Source organism: Akebia trifoliata, chromosome 4, assembly GCF_017979445.1.
Source record: "Akebia trifoliata isolate Shusen 1 chromosome 4, ASM1797944v1, whole genome shotgun sequence".
Classification (NCBI taxonomy): Eukaryota; Viridiplantae; Streptophyta; class Magnoliopsida; order Ranunculales; family Lardizabalaceae; genus Akebia; species Akebia trifoliata.
In genome coordinates, this window is record NC_141378.1 from 21,359,225 (window position 1) to 21,376,835 (window position 17,611).

The following is a 17,611-nucleotide window of genomic DNA, read 5'->3' on the forward strand; positions in this document are numbered from 1 at the left end:
AAATTAAGCCTGGCCGAACCTACCAAAAATTTCCTTTGCTGTGAGTAAGGTTATTCCAGGATAAAATATGGTCTTGTCAGAGATAAGGTTCGACCATATTTAAAATTTCTTCTCAAAATGGCCTTTGGCCTATGTTGCTACTCGAAAACTGAGTTGTAAAGCGTTTTGAAAAATATCTTAGGTCAAGCCCATTCTCGAAAGGTTCATGATGTTCTTGAACTCGGCCTAGTCAAAAATGGAGTGTCTATAGGTAATTTAGAAGAAGAGATTTACTTAGAACAACCGAAAGATTTTTTCAAATCCTGTCAAGAGAAGAAAGTTTACAAATTAATTAAATTTCTTTATGGTTTAAAGCAAGCTCCTATTCATTGGCATGAGAAATTTGATAAAATAGTTTTGTCTTATGGTTTTGAAGTTAATGACACTGACAAATACATTTATTGCAAATTTCAAAATAATGTTGGTGTCGCTATATGTCTCTATAATTATGACATTATTTTTTGGAGCTAATCTTGTTTGTGTGAAAGAAATCAAAATGTTTCTATTAACTACCTTTGATATAAAGGACTTAGGGGAGGTTGATGTGATGCTAGGAATCAAAATTTTAAGGAAGGACAATGCAATGGTATTGTCTGAGTCTCATATTGATCATTTTGATAATAAATTAGCCCTTACCCATATGGATCATAGTATCGATTTAATGAAAAATACTAGTTGTGCTAAAGCTAAACTACAATACACCAGTGTTATTAAGAATCTTATCTATGTTATACATTGCACAAGACCTGACATAACACACCTTTGATGTGAATATAACCTTTGTCTTGAAAAGATAGACAAGATTTAATAGGTATAAACAAGTCAAATGAGTGGTTTAACATGACACTAAAACTAATTTTACCCAAATTCTAACATCTAGTATTGGTTTATACAAGATAAAAGATAGATACAAATCTTTAATAAGTTTTAAAATCTCAAGTAATGACTCGTAGAATCACTCCAAGTTAACTTATCTATATAAGTGAGGAAATTATGTCGTTTCTTATAAAAACTAGACCATTTCTAAAAGCACTCATGAAATCATAATACATGGTCATTATGTGCAAAGCAGATAGAACATTCCACCTCATAGAGAAAAGTATGTGTGAAGAATCCAGCTTATCTCTAAGGGTCCTTAGTTCAAAACAAGTTTACCACAACACCTTGACAAAACTCTGATTATTTACATTAAGTGAAGGTTCAAATCCAAAAGATACCTTTCATCTATGTATTAGTCTTTACAATGATGTCATTTTTTATAATCCGATATAATTGTTTAATCGTTCTTTAGTTGTAAGAATTACGAAAACTTGATCCATATTTGGGTACGTAGGAAGTCACTTATGCGGTATAATTATTTTAGTAATATTTTTTTTTTCTAAATATTATTTATATATTTATATTGTGGGGGTTTGTTGGAATTTTTCAAAACAAAATTTCTATTTTTGTGGTTTTGGTTTTGGTTTTGGTTTTTCTTAAGTTGGAAATTTTAAGATTTTTGTATATAAGGTTTAGTCCCACATTGCTCACAATTGAGAATGTGGGATACCAGAGGCTTGCTCTTCTAGCATTTGTAGCTGGTCTGGGTTTGTCTTAATTAACGATGTTGATTTTCCAAAAAAAGAAAAAAGAGAATGTGGGATACCTAATAATAAGGAGTAAACAAAGTTAGTTATCTTTTTGTCATACATTTATAACTTTGATTCGATGCTTCGAGGTAGTTTGAAGCACCACCTACGCACGCATGTCGTGCGAAAAGGTGATTTGGCGTTTACAGTACATTGTAGCGCACTTTGCACTTCACCATGACAGGGAGCCTAGAATTTTTTAAGGTTTGAAGGCATCCTACGGTTGTGGTTGATCCATCACGTCTGATGGATCGAGTGCAATTTGTACCACCCAATCACACTTGTATCTGATCGATTCCTGATTAGATACGATGGATCAAATTAGTATCTAATTGAAAATGATCGAGTGCGTTTGATCAAGTTAGTACATGGCCAGGATTGATCAGGTGTGTTGATTCATGATTGGTATCCGATCGCTGATGATCAGATCCATTAAATCAAATAGTGACTAATTGGACGTGATCGAAATCATTTGATCACACAAATTCAACTAATAGGTGTTGATTATAAGACATGTGACGCATACCTTTGATAGGGTACGATCTGGATAGTTAAATCTGAGATCAAACATGATTCAACGGCTCTTGAACCAAGAGACATTGAGTCAATGTCTCTTGGTCAATAGAAACATAAATGGCTATAAAAAGCCAACTAGAGATACGATTTCTTCACCGAAAATTTAAATGCTCTCTAATTTCAACCTTAGAATTTGGCATCTTCGATTTCTAAATAATCTCTAAGCGTTCTAGGTTAAATCAGATCGTACAAAATCTGATTTAATAACTTAAGTGCAGATTTCTCTGTATCTTACAAGCAATTCTTCTTAGACCCTCTGTGTACTGTGATTCTAACTAGTAGGAGAGAAAAATGTCTAAAAGAGATCGAATCTTAGAGTCCTAATATATTGTTCATTGAATTATTCCATTTTCGTACACATTTTCCAACACCTATGTAGGAGCCCACATTGATTGATGTTTATAAATGAGAGTTACTATTGCCACATTAACTTTTACTAATGCCACACTAATTGTGTGCAATTCTTGGGTGATTTACATAGGAATTGATGAGATACTAGTAAAAGTTGGTGTGGCAATAGCAACTCTCTTATAAATTTGATCAAAGGTTTAATATGATTGTAGGACGTAGGAATTTTTTTAAGAATCGTGATAATATGACACCCCCTCTGTTACATGCTCCCATCATAGACTCGTAGATCATTTGTCTCAGGAGACATAAGAAAAGATTTGTGATTATGCATATCCTGAGGCAATTTATCTACGGTTCTGTGATGGGGGTGTGTGTCAAAAGGGGCATTAGAAATCATTACACATTTTTTAATCTATGATCACATCAAGGTTTTTGTTGGAAAGAAAAGACATGTTGGAGGATCAAAAATGTCAAATTCCGAGAGTGAAATTAGGAAATCAAGGGTTAGAAGTACAAATCATCTTTTTCAAATACCCATCTCAAAAATCCCAATAAATAACTACAAAAGCAAATAAATAAATAAAAAAATCAAACGGATAAAAAAAAAACAAGTCTTAGAATAAGAGAGCTACTATTGGCACTCCAACTTTGGCTAACGCTAGACAAACTGTGTGCAATTCTTTGATGATTTACATAGGGATTGGTGTGGCAATAACAACTCTCTAGAATGATTGGTTTTTGGTAGAACAGGTTTCCAAGTAAGTTGGCTTTTAAGTGTGCTGGCCTTAGTGGGTATTACAATGATCCAGTCCCAGATGAAGATACAGTTGAATCACATTTTTTGATACCTAAGATTTTTATGGAGCCAACCAAAATCATGGTCGGGAAGGTAAGTGGATTCTTTGTTAAGAAGCTCTTATAAGACTAGTTTGATTTTACATGCTTGGTTAGTTTAATTGGTTTTCTTTAAGTTTGGACAAAACATAAATCTTCAATGGTTAGTGATTTCTGTTCATTTTTTTGTAGTTTTGGCCCTATCCCCCCCCCCCCCCCCCCCCCCCCCCGCCCCCCACCAATTTTTGGGGTGATTAGACATCCCTTTATACTTTGGTGTTCCAAAACTGATGATTTGCCCCCTTTGAATTTTTCTTCTTTTCTAAATGTACAAAGAAAATCTACTAAATACCCTCGTTTTCAACTAATATCCAAAAAAATTTATTGTTTTTTCTTCCTAAGATCAGTAATTTTCAAGCACAATCTCTATAGAAAATTAGTTTTAATTTATTTATCTTCACTTTCAATCCATCATGTTGAGCAGTACCAGATCCCGTAGTCACATGGTTTAAAACATTGCAAAGCAACTTTTGGGCTCGTGTGTTCAAGTCCAGCTCAGCCACATATATATATATATATATATATATATATATATGGGAAATGTTCAGCACCCTAAGTTTTACCACACACTTTAACAAATGTTTTTTGTCCTACATGGGTTAGAAGTTTTGAAATGGGCTGATTTTTTGTGAGGATGATCTCTATGATTAGAAGATCATCCTCCCCAAAAATCAGCCCATTCCGAAATGTTTAGCCCCATGTTTACACGTTGAAAAATCATGGACCGTCCATTTTTGTAAACCATTTTTGATGGGGTTAAAAGTTTTGGAATGAGCTGATTTTTGGTGAGGATGATCTCCTCACCATAGAGATCATCCTCACCAAAAAGCAACCCATTCCAAAACTTCTAACCCATGTAAGACAAAACACGTTTGTTAAAGTGTGTGGTAAAGCTTAGGGTGCTGAACGGGACCCTATATATATATATATATATATATATGGGACGTTTAAGAAAACTGCTAAGTAACCGATGGATGTCAATCGTTGGATATGGGAAAAACCACGGCTTGGATCGTGTGAGACGTCATTCCAATCTTTTATAATATTTGTAACAAATTCCAAACACATCCTTCTTCTCTAGTTTTTAAAAAAAAAAAAAAAGATATAAACTCTCTCTCTCTCTCTATCGTCACTGTCTCTTCTCTCTCTCTCGAAATCACAGATGATAGAACGACGGCTTCAAAGTCTCTCTATCTCGATCGATCGACGGTTTCAAAGTCTCTTTCTTGAACGATTCACTAAGTATCACCCTTGAGTCTCTATTTTTTACCACAGATAAATCTGCTCGAGAAGATCAAATCTAATTGGGCCTTTTTATTTTTACATTTGTTATAGATGCAAGAAGAGATCCCTTGGCATATTTTAGTCGTTAGATGTAATGATGATCTACGAAATTAGAGAAAGAAATTGCAACTAAAACCATGGAAGAATATATTAGAAACTAAAGGTTGAATGAAGGTGCCAGCAAGGCTTCCCTCACACTTTTAGAACAATTTTGCTTTTCGGAGAAAAAATAAAATTAATAGAAAAAAGGAGTGGTTGTCAAAGTCAATTCTAAGAAAATTCAAAGAATACTATTTTAGGCTAACAGACTCTTGTTACTATTAAATAAGGGAGATGGCCATATCCAAAGTTAGAATAATAGAGTATAGTATGTAATATTGTTTTGTAAACTGTAATATATGTCTGGTTAGATTGATGAAATTGTCTGAAAAAGTAGAGCATTATTTATACAATATCCTAGAATTATACCAAATTCAATCCTCTCCTTCAAGATTCAGTAATGGTGGTGGACGGAATTTGTTTGGGACTCCATTGCAATTGCGACCGATGGCGATGTTGTCTTCGTGGAGTCCTACAATAGGACCGTTGACCTGTACACGATACAAGATACTGCATGGATACTATTATGCTACAGATTGAGAGTCGATCGAGAGAGAGAGAACTCAAATCGTTAGAGACAGAGACCGAGAGAGAGAGAGAGAGAGACTTTGAAGCCGTTGATCGAGAGAGAGAGAGACTTTGAAGCCGTTGATCGATCGAGAGAGAGAGAGACTTTGAAGCCGTCGTTCTATCATCTGTGATTTCGATAGAGAGAAGAGATAGTGACGAGAGAGAGAGAGAGAGATAGAGAGAAGAGACAGTGACGATGGAGAAAGAGTTTCGATCTTTTCTCTAAAAAAAAAACAAGAAAAGAGGGATGTGTTTGGAATTTGTTACAAATATTATAAAAGATTGGAATGACGTTGCACGCAATCCAAACCGTGGTTTTTCCCATATCCAACGATTGACATCCATCGGTTACTCAGCAGTTTTCTTAAACGTCCCGTGAACCGCCCCCTATATATATATATATATATAGGGTCAGGTTCAAACGACAACCATTTCAACACACATATAGACAACGTGTTTTGTCTTATATGGGCAAAAATGTTTGGAATGGGCTGATTTTTTGTGAGGATGATCTCTGTGGTGAGGAGATCATCCTTGCCAAAAATCAGCTCATTATGAAACTTCAAGACCGTCCAATTTTTGTTGAAAAATTATAGACCATCCAATTTTTGTAAATCAATTTTGATGGGATTACAAGTTTTGGAATGGGATGATTTTTTGCCAGGATGATCTCCTCATCACAGAGATCATCCTCACAAAAAATCAGCCCATTCTAAACATTTTTTCCTATATAAGACAAACACGTTGTCGCAATGTGTGTCGCAGGAACCCGACCCATATATATATATACATCAGCTCATTCCAAAACTTCTAGCCCATGTTTTGAAAAATGTTTTGCCAAAATGTTTGGTGCTGAACATTTCCCATCAACTTATTTGCTAATAAAGTAGAAAGTCCATCCAAATTGAACATTCCACCATCTTTACCAAATTTTCTTGGGTAAAACCCCAAATCTTAATTTTATATATTTATGAAAATTAAATTAAAATAGGGGAAAAAAACATAATATTTAAATTACCTTGTAAATGTAAATCAGCCTAACAAAATTGAACCAGGTTCAACTGTGGTCTAACTAATTTGGCAAATTTTTGGTCCAACTGTGAATAAATTCACTCGATGGGCCTACAAGGACCGAACCAGTGCTGGGAAATTAACTCATGGGCTTGTGTGAAAGGTACGCAAATCCAATAGCCAAGAACTTCTAATCAGACTGACTTTTGATTCGTGGTTTAGAAAGGACCATGGGACTATTTGAATGGCTCAATACATGAGAAATTCACTCAAGGGCCGAATTATTCAAGTCATGATCAATTTCTCTAATAAAATGGTTGAAAATTACTGATCAGACTGACTTCCTTTGTAGGTTTACAAGGAATGATTTTTTTTTTTTTTTTGACTTACAACCCAATAAACATTTGACATGTGGCACAAATGACATCAGCACTAGAGAGAGAAAATTTCTCTCCCCCCACATCACATTGTCAATCTAAACCACAGATTTTATGAAAAAACTCATAAAAAAAAAATAATACTAAAAAAAATTGTTCTTCAAGCTTGATCAATGGAATAGAAAATCAACGGCTACTGTGTACCCAAACTTAAAATTAAAATTCAACTGTGAAAAATAAATTTTTTTTTTTTTTCTTTTATTTAAAAAAAAAATTCATAGAATTTCATCCTCTACAAGCCTGTTGGACTATGAGCAAATTTTCTCACATCTGTGTGAGAAAAAAAAGCACTCGTCTACAAGAAACTTGTTATTACTTAAGTACTAATTTCTTATGGACAGAGAAAGAAGTTTGAAAAAATCCTGATTTTCAAATTGAATGTAAAAGAAAAATATTATCTAAAAACAAAAATGGTTAAGGCATGCACAAAGCACTGTCATAAAACGAAATTCGCTTCCTGCTACGGTATCACAGTCTATAGGCGTTCGTTCTCCAGGATACAACAACCCACATATCTAAAATGATACTCTAAATTGAAAACGTAACTTCGAATTCGACGATGTTATGTGCTCTCACAACGAAAAATAAAGTGTACTAATAGTCGAAAATATAAAAAATAATAAAAGATTTTGCACACCCCTGCTCGTACGTCATCTGTGCGCACACACATTAAGGTTTTCCGGACTGGTGGATCAAAATCCCAATAGGATCCTTGGGCTTTTCTCTTGGGCCCCCGTGTGCGTACATGAGCTCGCCCACTACTTCTATTCACTTTAAAGTCATTAGAAGTACAACTATTTAAGAATTACTAATCAATTCTTCTCCTAATCGATGTGGGACTAAAATTACTCAAGGCAAAAACAAAATTATCAACTAAACTTAAAGCAATAAAGTAAAAAGCATAAAGCAAATATGTGATTGATCATCTTATGGTTAATAGATTGATTTCCCATATGGTTAAAAGTAATTGAATATTAAAGGATTTTCAAATTCAACCCTCTAAATTCCAACAGAACCATGGGTCAAAAGCACAAACATGAGCTGGCCTAATAGAGCTTTCCAGAAGATTATTCGAAACTTTCAAGTATATTCTCTCAGTTATGGGTTGTTTTTCACCCACGTGTCTAATCATGAGAAGGCCCTTTATGTAAAGAAAATTATAAAAGAATGCTGATTTTCTAAAGTCTTCACTTGGTCAATACTTGGTTGATGTGGCATGGATATGGAATTGTATCTCGAGAAAAAATGATCTATAGTTCTGTGTTCATGCCATGTCAGTCGAGCATTGACTTAGTGAAGACTTCAGTTTAGTCATTTGCTTCCTTTGATCATATAATAAATTGACACATGTATACAGACTAGAGATACGATGATGTAAGTATCCTTCCACTCTCGAGATACCTGTATTTAAAAATAACCCATAACCTTGGTCTTCTCAGAGAAACTAATCGAAAATGACCTAAATGCCTTCATTCCACGAGTGTACATGCTATTGATACCGCACTACATGATCATGACTAGTTCCTTAAATTTTTAAAGGGCACTCTTTATTGATAATTGTACGAATTGATGATATTTAACTCTAATTTGTGGTGATTAATATTGTTAATTTAATTAATATAGCCTAATTAGTTGGATTTTCTTTTTTGTAAGTCTTGGAGATTCAAATTAAGAGAAAAAGGCTAAGAATGAATTTTTGATGAATAAAACTTGAAAGGATGAAGGAGCAATTACGAGACAAGTTAAATGAAGAGCTAAAAAAAGAAAATTTTCTAAAAAATGGAAATCTCTACACATTCTCTTATGTAAAAGAATAAAAGCATATATTGTTTTGTCTTATTTTAAAAGATCTCATACGTTTCTATTCTCCTAACATTATTTATTTATCTACACTTCTAATTTTTTTTTCTTCTTCTTCTTATCTAATTTTCATCTCTAATCTCTCTTTCTCTTTAATTTATTTTAGTTTAATTTTTTTAGGTTGTTTATTCAATAATTTTGATGAATTCGTATATGGAGATTGTTGGTTAAAATCCTAATTAGAGTTAAGGGTGAAATTTGAAGATTGTAATTTTATTTCAATCAATAATGGTGGATTAATGTTATATTTTTTTTAGATTGATTTAATTATTTTTGTTTAATTATATATTTATAAATTCTTTTTGAGTTTTTGTTTATGATCATGACATTGAATGCTTGAAAATTTTTCTTGATTCATTGTTGATTTTGTTACATTGATTGCTTAAGGAATTCATATGCAACACGTGGCAATCTTATATTTTAGAAAATATTTTAGAAAATAGTTTTTGATTTAATTATTATATCATTCGGTTAGGGAGAATCTTTTTTGAACCTAACCGAGAAAAATGTTGAAAGAATAAAATTGTGATTTTTGAGTGGATCCTTGATGTCTTAGTATTTTTTAATTTATGTATTAAATCTTTTAATTTTTGCTCCATACGAAAGTGTGGAAAATCATCTTTTTAATATCTTAGGTCAAATCTTCTTCTACCTCATTTGTGTTTTATTTCAAAATTTACATAATCCCAGTGGATCAACCTCAGACTTCCGAGATTTTACTATTTTGCTACAACCCTGCACTTGGGGTATTTAACCTAAACTATTTCAATCTTGCATTGAATGAAAACATAGATTACTTGAAAACGTACAAAATGAGTATTCAACGTAGGCAATTGGATTTTTCTTAAGCTCCAACCTTATCACCAACACTCTCTAAAGTACATGAGGGTCCATAAGTTGCGTCCAAGGTTTTATAGGTCGTATCAAGTCCAAGCTTGTATTGGAACCGTCGCTTATAAGCTTGCACTACTAAAAAGATTAAGGATTCACCCGATTTTTCATGTATCTTTACTCAAGAAGCAAATTGGTGACTCAATTTCTCCAAGCACAATTCTTCCACCTTTGTCAGCATTAGAGTTACATGTTTAGCGTCCAACAAAATTTTTGGATCGTGGAGTCTTCAAACATCAAAATCATACTATTACTAGGTTGATGATTCAATGGGAAGGTTGTCCAACAAAAGATGATGGGAGTTTTATGAAGAATTTGTGAACTGATTTCATGACTTTGTGACTTGAGGACAAGTCAGACCGCAATAGGGGAGTATTATTATCCCTCCAACATGTTATCCTGCCATGTAGGATGTGATTGAGTCAATAAATCTGCAAATTAATTTAGGATTTGTTATTATCTTTTGATATCATTTGAATTTTGAATTTTTATTAGTTTGTTCCTATTTCTTGGGAAAGTAAGACAAGAGTCTTTAAAAAGATGTAATGGGTTTGAAAGGAAGACAAGAGTTTGTTAATTACTTTTCATTTTCAACAAGACTCTACCACTAACCATGTGTACGTTGTGTCCTTTGTTTTGTGTTCCCACGGATGATGCCAATTGTAGAAGTCGATTTTCTGATAAATCAATTTGATCACGATTTTATCATTAAATCCATAAAATAATAAAAAAATATGAAAAATAAAGAACATAAAATTTTTTATGTGGTTTGACAAACGTGCCTATGTCCATAGGCTCGGGGAGCCGTTTCACTATAAATATGAGTTTTTGACACGACCTCCTCACCTTGGTCTCCCTTTTTTCTTCCTCATTTTACAATAGTCTCAAAGTCTTTAAATAGAAAAACAATAAAAATAATTTTAATCCTAGTTAAATTATAATTGATCCTATTACCCCTTATTTAAATTAATAATTACATAAAAAAAAATCATCTTAAATTTAGATTCTTCTTTAATAAGATAGAGTCATCCTTAAACAATGTCACATATCTATCTTGAGATGCGTCTTAATGGTGCGGATGAATGATCCAGATGGGAGATGATCTTATCCCTCCATAGTAAAAAATTACATATATGCAAAATATTAATATGAGAAGATAGATAATCCAATGATCCAAATAGAAGCCTTCAATCATTAGGGTCTTGTTAATGGGTGTCCTTAGGGCACACATTAAAGTGCATTAATTACACTTGGGGATAAGCATTTGGTAGGGTTGTTAATGGATTGGATCAGACCCAAAACCCAATTAGTTCCAATCCGATAACTTCAAGTCTAGATCGAAGTTTTGGATTCTGATCCCATAAGGTTTAATCTGATATCTTGTTGGATTGGATTTGGATCAACCATATCCCGATCCGATAATATGTTAGAAAGTATATAAATTATATTATATATTTATTGAGATGTGGGAAATTTATTTAGATTTTGTATATAAAATCTGATTGACCCGATCCAGACCTAATCCAATTGTTAATGGATCGGATTTGGATCTTAATATTGAGTTTCAATAAAACCCGATCTGATAAAGGTTTGATTCTGATCCAATCCGATCCTTATTGGATCGATACGAAATCAACCCTGATTTGATCCATTGCCAGACCTAACATTTGGGGGTATTTGGTAAAAATAATATATTTTTTAAGGCATTTTTGATATAAAATTAAATTCTCAAGTGTAATTAATGCACTTTAATGGGCCGGGGAAGTAGGGCATTTTTTTAGAGCTGCTATTGCCACACCAACTTTTACTGAAGCCACACCAATTCCTTTGTAAATCTCATAAGAATTGCACAAGTGTGGTGTGGCGTTAGTAAAAGTTGGTATAGCAATAATATTTGTTTTTATTTTTTATTGTATATAACATGCAATTTTCAAAATGTATTTAACCGCACGTGCCCTCAGAGCAACATTAACAAGGAAAAAACTTTGAACCATGCAGTTCGGTTCAATGAAATCCTCTCTGTTAAATTACACGTGGAATTTTCAAAAGAGGTATTTCAAATGTGGCAGAGATGTAGGATGAGAAATCAATTCAAAGTGACACGTGTCAAGTAACGAGGAGGGTTTCTTCACATTTTGAAGTGGGTTACCCGCTTCAAAGTTGGACTCCATTAACAAGACCTATAAAAAAACAAAAACTAATGATAAAAGACGCACCAAAACTTACGTGGCCTACTCAATTGATGTGGCAAGTGCAAAGAATCGTTGATCTTTATCTTATGTATCTCGAAGAAAAAGATCTATGGTTTGATGCATTTGCCACGTCAACTGCGTTCGTGTCAGGCTTCATTTTATCTCGTCCAGTAAAATAACAGTTTTAATTCACTCGTTTAATTGGTGAGTGCAGAGCCGAGTTTGAAAACCGTGGGGGCATCAAACTCGGACTCTGTTTGGATTAGGCACATTATGTGGCGCTCACCGTTCCAACAAAATAATAAATTACATTCGTAAGTGATCCTTTTGTACACTTTTGAGTTGACTTCTATTTGTATCCTTAATCAAAATACCAAATCGAACTGAGTTCCTCTTTTGTTTTGTTGTTGGAAAGACCATGTCTGGGGATCAAAATTATCAAATTCCAAGAGTGAAATTAGGAAATCAGGCTTAGAGGTACAAATCTTCATCTTTTTCACATACCCATCTTTAAAATTATAAATTTTAGAATAACTGATTTTTGGTTGAACAGGTTTCCAAATGGGTTTTGGGTGTGCTGGCCTTAGTGGGCATTACAATGATCCACTTTCAGATGAAGATGGAGTTTCAGTAATAAAGCATGCTTTCAACAGAGGAATCACCTTTTTTGATACCTCAGATTTTTATGGAGCCAACCACTCTAATGAAATCCTGGTTGGGAAGGTAAATGAATCCTTAATTAAGAAGCTCATATAAGTCTTGTTAGATTATACATGCTTAGTTAGTTTAATGGGTTTTCTTTTAAGTTTTATAAAATGTCAAAAAATGGCAAAATCTAGAAACTTACCTAGACATGCAGTTAACCCTAAAAGAGACTCCTAGCCGAACCAGACACTCAAAATCCCAAATGGCTAAAAATATAGAGAATTTTTTTTTTTTTTTCTGAAAAGTAGTAAGTTTCAACATGTAACTAAAAAACCCCAAGTGGTTGGCCTAGAGGTAAGCCGAGCCTTGATAAGCTCCTCAGGAAGGGTAGGTCAGGTGTTCGAAATCCCCCGAAGCTAGGAATTCTTTGGGGCCACCCTCTAGGGCTCGGTTGACCCTCTTCTTAACCAGTTGCATGTAGGACTTTCTGAGGGGGAGGTGTGTATGGACCATGGGATTAGTCTCACCCGAAGGGTGGGGATACCCACAATAAGCAAATTTTTTTTTATATAACTGAAATTTGAGCTCCAAAAGACCTCTTTTTGAGATGTGTCTTGGGACTAATGAACCTCCATAGACCTCGTTCTTAGCTTTTTATTGGTATCTTACACTACAGATTCTGATAACTAATGACAAAGTAATGCTCAAAGTTAGGGAGTCTAGAAGCATCGTACGAAGTCATCTACAACATTTTCTACACTAACACCAAAAATTGTACACAAAGTAATATAGTTTTGATAGGATGGGCAATCAGGTACCCATTGACACCCCTAAATTATGCTCAAGTAGCACATAGATTTTAGTGAAACTCGTTCTTATGATATCTTTACTCCTGAAGAACTTGTAGATGAATGTTGGGTTCTACTACGACTGAAATGGTGTAGATTAAATACCACTAGTGCAGGGTTGTAGCGAAAGTAATAAAATCTCAAGAGTTCGAGGTCGATCCATGGGAATTGTGTAAAAAGTGAATGAAAAACACATGTGAGGTGAAAGAAGATTGACCTAAACTATAAAAAAGATAATTTTTCCACAATTTCGCATGGATAAAAAAAGAAACGAATTTTAAAACAAAACTAAAAAGTGCTAAGGCATCAAGGATCCACTAAAAAATCACAATTTTATTCCATTAAATTTTTTTTTTTTTTTTTCGGTTAGTTTTAAATAAAGATTCTTCTTAACAGGATGATAAATTATTAAATTAAAAAAATCATTTGCTAAATTATTCTAAAAAATCTAAAGTCGTCACGTGTAAGACATTCACATACCACGGGAGTTCTCTAAGCAATTAGTATAACATTCATCTACAATGAATTAAGAATTTTTCTTCAAGTATTCAATGTGATGATCATAAACAAAAACTCAAATTTTTTATTATTATCTATAAATATGGAGTCAAACTAACATAATTAACTCACTTTAGATCAATCCAAAAATATGAAAATTAATCCACTGTTGTTAACCAAAATAAAATTACAATCTTCAAGTTTTACTCTTAGCCCTAGTTAGGATTTTAGCCTAAAATTTGCATAGATGAATCCATTAAAATTATTAAATAAAAAAATAGAAAAAAAAAACTAAAATAAATTATAAAGAAAATTAGAGATAGGGAGAGATTGGAGAGGAAGAAGAAAGAAAAAAATGAGAGGTCTAGAGAAATAAATAATGATATGAAAATAGACAAAATAGAAACAAATAAAAAAATAGAATGAAAAAAATATGGAAGGTGAGAGAAATTGTTATTTGGATGACAGAGAGAAGAAAGTTGAAATAAAAAGATATTAAAGAGATGCATGAGATCTTTTAGAATGAAACAAAATAGGAGACGCTTTGGTGCTTTTACATAAGAGTACATATAGGGATTTCTTTTTAAAGAAACTTTTTTTTTTCTTGTTTAGCCATTCTTTTAACTTATCCCATAATTGGTCCTCCTATCCTTTTGCAAGTTTTCTTCACCAAAAATCTATATTTAGCATTTTTCTCTCAATTTGAACCTTCACCAACTCCAAAAATAAAAATTTAACTAATTAGGCTCAATTAACCAAATTAAAAATTTATTAATCACCATAAATTGAGAGTAAATACCATCAATTTGTAGAGTTATCAGATTCTATACGTGATTTTGAATTCTTCAGTCCTTTCAGGCCTTGAAGAGTTGCCCAGAGACAAAATTGAGCTTGCAACAAAATTTGGTATTGTTAAAATGGCAAACACCACTGACATGAAAATTTGTGGGACACTTGAATATGTTTGAAGGTGTTGTGAAAGTAGCCTTGAGCGTCTTGATGTAGACTACATTGATCTTTATTATCAACATTGGGTGGACACATTGGTACCAATAGAGGACACTGTAAGTATTACATTGATATTGTTCTTTTCGAAATGATTATTTGATCAATTTTGTACTTTTGGAAGATAGATGGGGGAGCTTAAGAAGTTAATTGAAGAGGGAAAGATAAAGTATATTGGATTATCCAAAGCTAGTCCTAACACAATAAGGAGAGCGCACGCTGTTCATCCTGTCACCGCATTACAAATGGAATGGTCTCTATGGACTCGTGATATTGAAGAAAAGATAGTCCCACTCTGCAGGTTAGTTCAAAATCCAAATGCTAGTTCCCTTTAAAGTAGTAATTAGCCTGGCACCCACACTGCAGTTGATCAGTTTGTGGTAAATCTTTTTCTAACACATCGAAGGCAAAGAGATTTATATAGTTGTACTTGATAGTACTAAGTTTTTCTAATTTTCATTGATGACATGCAGGGAACTGGGTATTGGAATAGTGGCATATAGTCCTCTTGGTCGTCGGTTTTTTGGCGGAAAGGCGGTTACAGAAAGCTTGCCTAAAAATAGTTACTTGGTATGAACTTGGGTCTGGTGAAGTGTTTTCATTAAGTATTTTTTTTCTCATTAAATAGGGAAAACCATGAGAATGGACATTTTTCAAACATTGTTCCAAACATTTTCCAAAATAGGGGTTAGAAGTTTCAGAATGGCTTGATTTTTGGCGAGGATGATCTTCTCATCAAAGAAATCATCCTTACAAAAAATCAACCTATTCTGAAACTTCTAATCCATACATTGAAAAAATATTTAGCTCTCTTTAAAGCCTTTGAACACCAACCTATATATATATGGGAATGCTAACATCCACGATCGCATGGGGATGTTAGCGTTCTCCACCATATTCACTTTCCAATAGTATCCTTGCCGTTTTGTATTTTACTGAAAAAAAAAACAAGGGTATGTTGATCTTTTACATAATAAATGCTAAGTATATTTTAATCTTTGGATTTAAATGCCTTATTTGCAGGTAATGCTTGACAAGCAATGTATTTATTTTGTAAATAAAGATTTATTGGAAGAGAAGCATTTATTATATAAAAGACTAATATACCCTTCTATTTTTTACTAAAAGACAAAATGGTTAGGGGTATTATTAGAAAATGAATGTGTTGGAGAATGCTAAAGTCCCCATGAGGTCTTGAACGTTAGCATTCCCCATATCTATGTATAATATATATGTATGAATGTATGTATGTATGATACTAATTAATATAATTTGAATCAACATTAACCATACATCACACTTCCATACATATATAACATGAATACCATCCATTTTTTATCACTCTGGGTTAGACTACACATCCTAGGTTCACAGGAGACAATTTAGAGAAGAACAAACTACTGTATGAGCGAATTGCAAACTTAGCTGCTAAGCATGGTTGCTCTCCTCCTCAACTTGCTCTCTCGTGGCTTCTCCATCAAGGTGATGATGTCGTTCCAATCCCAGGTCAGTGATTATAAACAACTTATCTCTAGCATCTTCTTTAAGATGTTGTAATAGCATACCATTTCTTTTAAGTTTAAGGTCACAAACACTACAACTCATATAAGCATAGAACATCATTTGTAGATATCTTCATTTAAAAAAGTGGGGATCTGATTGTTCTTTTTGTTTCTTGCTTATGTATTGAGTTTATCTAGGGACAACTAAGATGAAGAACATAGACAATAACCTTGGCTCCCTGAAGGTGAAGCTTACAAAAGAAGACTTGAAAGAAGTTTTTGAAGCTGTGCCAATAGACGAAGTGGCAGGACCTAGAATATATGAGAAGGTAATTTTACATTCATGGAAGTTTGCAAATACCCCAGTAAAAACTAGCAACATGCCTTAAAATCTCATTGACTTTTGATTAAACATTATCTGATAAGTGCATTCACTACTTGTTTGACTTCACTTGTGGAGTGCAAAATCATTTAGTCTTCTATGAATAAATAATTTTGTTCTTGTTGTTGTTGTGTTATAATGTAAAATAATTAGTTTGATAATTGTGTACATTTTTTTGGTTTTGAATGATTATGTTGTGTGTACGTTTTGGATGATTACACACAAGCATAAGAATGAAAAATCATACTCAAATCCTATTATAACTTAGCTCCTTGAACATTAATCTATCATTGTTAGTATGAATTGTAGAGAGCAAATGTGGGCAAATGCTTATTTGAGATATCCTATATTTTTAAATTGATGACACACACATTGACCTCAAAATTTATCTAAATGCCTTTGTCTTCAACATCTTCTGTCCTCAAAATCTGTCATCTTTAACATCTCATAAATAAATAAATAAAACATTGATTTTTTCTTCCCTAATATCCTATCTTCTTATAGAGGTTTCAAGGTTGGAAATAAAGAGAAAAAGAAATTAACCTATAAGTTGAAGATGATGGATTGGAGGAGAAAAATCAAAGTGTATTTTGGCATTAATCTCTTTCAATATCTATACTCAGGTATATAATCAATTTCATATAAGGGTATCTCAAATACTTATCAAAACATGTAAGTATATATCTAAATCATAAAAAATAAAAATAAAAATAAAATAAAAATTATGGGGACTAGGGTGTCAATTGGTACCCAGTTAATGGATCAAATTAGAAACTGAAACCCCAGCTCAGGTTTCCTTTTTATTAGAAAATTAAGAGTTGGGTCTAAAATGAAACCGAACCAAACCAATTGGAACTGGAATCATTATGTTCTATCCGATGGGTATCCGCAGTACCCGA

At 33.2% G+C, this 17,611-nt stretch overlaps 2 pseudogenes across 2 annotated transcripts in view; both read left to right on the forward strand.

The window, feature by feature from the left end:
* LOC147404445 (early light-induced protein 1, chloroplastic pseudogene) overlaps window positions 1-17,611 on the forward strand; it is a 62,524-nt pseudogene that overhangs the window by 20,916 nt on the left and 23,997 nt on the right. The gene's annotated exons all lie outside the window — the stretch shown is intronic.
* LOC147404447 (perakine reductase-like) lies at window positions 12,393-16,903 on the forward strand (annotated as a pseudogene). Its single transcript, XR_015177185.1, has 7 exons — window positions 12,393-12,578; window positions 12,830-12,927; window positions 14,682-14,887; window positions 14,957-15,129; window positions 15,302-15,398; window positions 16,181-16,334; window positions 16,529-16,903. The product of XR_015177185.1 is annotated as a perakine reductase-like (transcript).